Consider the following 7,030-nt stretch of genomic DNA (forward strand, 5'->3'; position numbering starts at 1 on the left):
GATTTTCCGTCTCCCGAGGCCGCTTAGTTATGCTCTGTAAAAATCAGTGGCCCACCTTTAACGTAGGCTGGCCACAAGAAGGCACCTTCCACCTTCCTATCATTTACCAAGTTAAGAATATTGTCTATAGAACTGGCAGTGGGCACCCAGATCAAATCCCTTATATCACTGCCTGGCAAGATCTAGTTGAAGATCCACCAACCTGGCTAAGATCTCTTCTCCCACCCCAGACCCCAGAAAAAGTATTGTCTTTACAGGCAGGGCAAAAACGAAAGCTTAAACCCTCAGCCCCTCCTGTCCTCCAAGGACAATCTCCTGAAGAGCTCTGCCCTCCCCCCTATGGACCTCTCAGGAGGCTTACAGCTCCCCCGCCTCTCCCAGCAGCCGCAGCTGCTGAAGAAGTGTCCATAACTACCAGGAAAGATACTCATCCCCCGGGCGGAGTGAGTCCACCCCACACGCGCAGCAGGGGACGCCTCTCCCCTGATTCCACCTGTCTCCCATTAAGGGCTTCCGGCTTCCCGCCGGATGATCAAGGAAATAGCCCAATGTATTACTGGCCTTTTGCAACTAGCGATCTATACAATTGGAAGATGCAGACTCCCAAATTTTCTGAAAAACCCTCAGCCCTCATTGACCTACTAGATTCTATCTTCTCCACCCACTCCTACTAGATTCTATCTTCTCCACCCACTTGCCTACCTGGCCAGATTGCCAACAGTTGTTACAGATCCTATTCACTACTGAGGAGCGGAACCGCATCCTGACTGAAGCTCGGCGTTCAGTGCTCGGGCCTGATGGCCAGCCAACCACCAACCAAGCCCTAGTCGATGCCGCGTTCCCATTGACTCAACCCGAGTGGGATTTTAATACTCCTGAAGGTAAGGAGAGACTCCAGGTGTACCGCCAGACTCTAATGGGAGGGCTCCGGAAAGCTGCAAGGAAACCGACCAATATCAGTAAGGTAGGAGACGTCCAACAGGGACCGACAGAGTCCCCAGCAGCATTTTTAGAGCGAATTATGGAGGCATTCCGCACCTACACCCCTATGGATCCAGAGGCAGAGGAGAACAGGGCAGCAGTTACCATGTTTTTCGTTAACCAGTCTGCCCCAGACATCAGACAAAAACTCCAGAAGTTAGATAGGTTAGGGGAAAAACCGTTTAGGGAACTACTGGAAGTAGCTGAGAAAGTTTACCATAACAGGGAGACTCCAGAGGAAAAGAAAGAGGGCCGCTAAGCACCACACCTAAGAACTAGCCAGGATTCTCCTAGCCACAACAGCCCAACCTAGGAATAAAAAAAAATAGCTCAACAGATTAGCCACAAATAAAGGACAGGGACCATGGGGCTCCACCCCCCTGAGACCAAACCAATGTGCTCATTGTAAAGGATTCGGACATTGGAAGAGAGAGTGCCCCTTTAAGGGCCTGTGCGCCTCTTGTAATAAGGGAGGACACTGGAAGAAGGATTGTCCCCTGAAAGACCAAGAGAGACCCTCCATCCCGGTCTTAGAACTTACTGGACTTGGAGATTAGGGCCGTCAGGGCTCACTTCCCCTCCATGAGCCCCGGGTAACTCTCAAAGTGGAGGGGACTCCTGTGACTTTTTTAGTGGACACAGGGGCTCAACATTTGGTTTTAACTCAAGATAACGGCCCAATGGACAAAAAGAAATCCTGGGTCCAGGGGGCCACTGGAATAAAACAATACTCATGGACTACCCGAAGAACAGCGGACTTAGGCGTGGGTCGGGTATCCCATGCTTTTATGGTTATCCCTGAATGCCCCTACCCCCTCCTAGGACGGGATATACTAAACAAAGTGGGGGCCCAAATCTCCTTTAAAGAAGGGGGCACAGAGGTCACTGACCACAAAGGACAGCCAATTCAAGTCCTCACCATGGCCCTCCAAGATGAATACAGACTTTGAGTCCCTCCCTGGAGGGGAGGGGAATCCTGACAAAGAGTGGTGGCTGCAAAAATTCCCATCAGCATGGGCAGAAACTGGGGGGCGGTGGGGCATGCTTCCCATCGGCCCCCCATTGTTGTAGAACTGAAGCCCACAGCCTCACCAGTGCGTGTACGCCAATACCCCATGCCTCAAGAAGCCTGGGCTGGCATCACACCGCACATATGTCAACTTCTGCTAAATCAAATCTTGGTACCTTGCCAATCTGCTTGGAATACACCCCTGCTCCCTGTAAAGAAACCTTTGACCAATGATTACCGGCCAGTACAGGATTTAAGGGAAGTAAACAAAAGGGTTATGGACATTCATCCCACAGTCCCTAACCCTTACACCTTGCTCAGCGCCCTTACTCCAGACAAAAACTGGTATACTGTACTAGATTTAAAAGATGCTTTCTTTAGTCTCCCTCTAGCGCCACAGAGCCAGCCTCTGTTTGCCTTTGAATGGAGCGACCCAGACCAGGGACTTCACGGGCAGCTAACGTGGACTCGCCTGCCACAAGGATTTAAGAACTCCCCCACCACCTTTGACGAGGCCCTCCACGAAGACCTCAGTGAGTACAGACAGCTCCACCCCCAGGTTACCCTCCTTCAGTATGTAGATGACCTGTTGATCGTGGCCAGCACTAAGGAAGAGTGCCTCTTAGCCATTGGAAATTTGCTAGCAGCCCTGGGGAGCCGAGGATACCGTGCATCAGCTAAGAAAGCCTAAATATGTCAACAGACTGTAAGTTATCTGGGGTATGTTCTAAAGGAAGGCCAGCGGTGGCTCACTCAGGCCCGCAAAGAGACAGTTTTAAGAATTCCCACCCCCACTTCCCCAAGAGGAGTGCAAGAGTTCTTGGGCTCAGCTGGATTCTGCCAGCTATGGATCCCCGGGTTCGCAGAGCTTGCCAGACCCCTATATGAGGCTACCAAAGAGTCAATACCCTTCCAATGGACCCCCGAGAGAGAAGAGGCCTTTCAGAAAATCAAAAAGGCCCTCCTATCAGCACCAGCTCTAGGCCTTCCAGATATTAAAAAGCCGTTTCATCTATATGTAGATGAACACGGGGGCATTGCAAAGGGGGTACTGACCCAGACTTTGGGACCATGGGCACGACCAGTAGCGTTCCTATCAAATAAATTAGATCCAGTAGCGGCAGGATGGCCACCCTGCTTACGTATTATTGCCGATACTGCCTTACTGGTCAAAGATGCTGATAAACTTACCCTGGGACAAAACCTGATTATCACTACCCCACACGGTGTGGAAGGAATCTTAAAGCAGTCCCCCGACAGGTGGCTGAGTAACGCCCGTCTGACTCACTATCAGAGTCTGTTACTCAACCCCCCACGCATTCAATTCTTGCCTAAGACTTCCCTGAACCCAGCCACCTTACTACCAGACCCAGACTTAGAGGCACCCCTGCATGAATGCACTGACATTTTGTCCCAGTGTTTCAGCGTGCGTCAGGATTTAACAGACTTACCCCTCCCAGATGCTGAGGACACTTGGTTCACAGATGGGAGCAGTTTTGTGAAAAATGGATGCAGGTATGCAGGGGCAGCGGTGGTATCAGAGACTGAGACCATATGGGCAGCGCCTTTGCCTTCAGGAACTTCTGCACAGAAGGCTGAATTAATAGCCCTTACTAAAGCCTTAGAACTGGGAAAAGGCCGAAAATTAAATATATACACTGACAGTCGGTATGCATTTGCCACTGCTCATGTACATGGGGCTATTTACCAGGAAAGAGGTCTCCTCACAGCGGAAGGAAAGACTATTAAAAATAAAGAGGAGATTCAGGCCCTCTTACAAGCCTTATGGCTCCCTTCAAAACTGGCTATTATCCATTGCCCCGGGCATCAACGGGCAAACACGCCTATAGCCCGAGGAAATCAATTAGCTGACCTTACAGCTAAAACCGTAGCTGCAGGAGTTTCACCAGCTCTGCCGGTAGTCCTACCTGACCCAGGACCTCCCAGTCTACCTGAAAATCCTAAATATACCCCTGAAGACTTACAGTGGGTACACTGCATCCCCCAAGCGCATAGCCCAAAGGAATATCAAGGTTGGTACATTACTGCAGATCAGAAAACTCTTCTCCCTGCAAAGCTTGGAGAAGAAATCTTGCATAAGATCCATTCATCCACTCATCTGGGAGCTAGAAAAATGAAGGACCTTTTGAGGCACTCCAAGATTAAGATCCAGAACCAAAATGCCAAAATCGATGCCCTCGTCGCAGCTTGCAAAATATGTGCCTTAACCAATTGTACTGTTAACTCATCAAACCCAGGTACCAGACAGAGGGGTAACATACCAGGTATGTACTGGGAAGTGGACTTTACTGAAGTAAAACCAGGAAAATATGGTTAAAAATACTTATTAGTATTTGTGGACACCTTCTCGGGGTGGGTGGAAGCTTACCCTACCAAAAATGAAACTGCCCAGACTGTGGCAAAGAAACTATTGGAAGAAATCATGCCTAGATATGGACTCCCTACTCAAATAGGGTCAGATAATGGGCCAGCTTTCACCTCTCAAGTAGTACAAAGCTTAAGCAAAGCCTTAGGGACCACCTGGAAATTGCATTGTGCTTACAGGCCCCAGAGTTCAGGGCAGGTAGAGCGGATGAACAGGACTCTTAAAGAAACTTTGACTAAACTTATACTGGAGTCTGGTGGGGACTGGGTGTCTCTCCTCCCCTTCGCCCTTTATCGGGCCCGGAATACCCCTTATATGATAGGAATGACCCCCTTTGAGATTTTATATGGGAGGGAACCGCCCATTACCCCGAAACTCCCAAGTGTAGGACTTACCAATCCCCAAACCCCTGATAAAGATGTTAAAGACTTGGCTCTAACCTTAGATTGTTTCCAGAAATTTCAGACAGAAAACTGGCAGAGACTCATTGACCTGTACTCATCAGGACCTGGGCCCGAACCTCATGCTTATAGGCCTGGTGATTGGGTGTACGTCAAACGCCACCGACGAGAATCATTAGAGCCACGGTGGAAGGGCCCATACACCGTTATCCTGACCACCCCAACAGCCATCAAGGTGGACGGCATCGCCTCCTGGGTCCATCACACCCACGTCCGGTTGGCAGACCCGTTCGCTGATGCTGAGGACTACACACCTGAGTGGAAACTGTTAAAAGACTCTGACAACTCTCTGAAACTCAAACTTCGTAAGACTCCCCCAAAATGAACCCCTTTCCCCTAATTGCATTATGCCTTTCACTTGTGTGTATATCGTTCCAAAACTTACATCAGCCCTTAAATGTAACCTGGGTGATTTATAAATGCCCTGACAGGAACTATTGCTAACCAGACCTCAGGCATATATCCAAAGGACACCTGGTTCCCTGAACTTATAGTAGATATAGATAAACTCATAGATACTTACCCTTACCCAGATTACTTCTATGTATGCCCAGGACACCTCAAAGATAAATGTGGGGGGGAGGGGTCGTACTTCTGTGGGGATTGGGCATGTGTGTCTACTGGACAGATTTACTGGAGGGCCCCATACCAAAGGGATTACATTGAAGTAAAAAGACAAGTAGACCCCCCCTGTCCTCGAAAGGGAGTTCCCCGATGTGATCCAATAAGTATAACCTTCACTATTGAAGGCAAAACAGCACGGGGATGGGAGCTAGGAAAACAATGGGGCTTACGAATATTTTCTCCTAAAGGTAGAGCTATAGGAAATATATTCACTTTGAAAGTAATATATACACCTTTAAGGCCCACAGCTCCCCAGGCTCTAGGTCCCAACCTCGTCCTTCCACGTCCAAAGACCCCCTGCCGTAACCTGAGTACCACTAAACAACCCCCCATCCTCTCCACTCTCAAAACTTCCATAGTTGTTGCCCTTAATTCAATAGGGGAACCTCCACTTTGGGATATCCTTACTAAAACCTATCAGGTATTAAACGAATCTAGGCCAGACCTTACTAAGTCTTGCTGGCTATGCTTCCAGGCTAAACCCCCTTATTATGAGGCAATAGCCGTAAAAGGGACCCCTACAGTGGCTAAAAATAATAGTGCCTGCCGATGGCAACAGCAAGGACCCCGACTGACCCTCCCCTCAGTGTCAGGACAGGGCCTATGTGTAGGTACTCCCACTGCCCAGTTTGCACACCTCTGCAACAGCTCCTATTTCTGGAACCAATCACAATACCTTCAGCCTCCAAGAAATCTTTGGTGGGCTTGCACCACTGGCTTAACCCCCTGCTTACATGGCACTGTGCTAAACTTAACTAAAGACTTTTGTGTGGCAGTGCAACTGTTTCCTCGCCTAATCTATCACACTGAACAAGATATATATTTAAATTCAGGACTCCAGCTTTTGAGACAGCGCAGAGAACCATTCACTACGCTCAGCATAGCATTACTTCTAGGCCTCGCAGGTGCGGGAGCAGCCACTGGGGCAACTTCTTTAGCTTTACAAGACCAAAACTATAAAGCTTTAGGGGCAGCAATAGACTTAGACATAGAAAGGATAGAAAAATCCATTTCCCTTTTACAAGACTCCCTAACTTCTCTCTCAGAAGTTGTTTTACAAAACCACAGAGGCCTAGATTTATTGTTTCTACAACAAGGAGGATTCTGTGCAGCCCTAGGAGAAGAATGTTGTTTTTATGCAGATCATTCAGGAATAGTAAAACAATCTATGGAAAAAGTTAGGGAAGGACTCCGAAAGCGCAAACTAGAGCGGGAACAATCTCAATCATGGTACGAGTCGCTATTCCACAAGTCCCCTTGGCTCACCACTTTATTATCAGCAATTGCTGGCCCCCTCCTGATCCTCCTACTACTACTAACTTTGGGACCCTGTATCATTAATCGCCTTATTACCTTTGTACAAGCCAGAATCAATGCCGTTCAACTATTTGTCCTCCGTTCCCAATATACCCCTGTGCATACTGCAGAAGATAAGGCTCAAGATTGAGCCTCAGTTACAAGAGAAAGGGGGGAATGTGAGGACCAGATCAGCTCCATTTTGTTGTTTCCACATAAGTTCTGTCCCTGAGCCCTAGTTTCCTAGCAGGGCCCACCCTATAACCCTCCCCA

This window comes from Otolemur garnettii, unplaced genomic scaffold (genome assembly GCF_000181295.1).
Source record: "Otolemur garnettii isolate 467f Iridium unplaced genomic scaffold, OtoGar3 scaffold00154, whole genome shotgun sequence".
In the NCBI taxonomy this organism is placed as follows: Eukaryota; Metazoa; Chordata; class Mammalia; order Primates; family Galagidae; genus Otolemur; species Otolemur garnettii.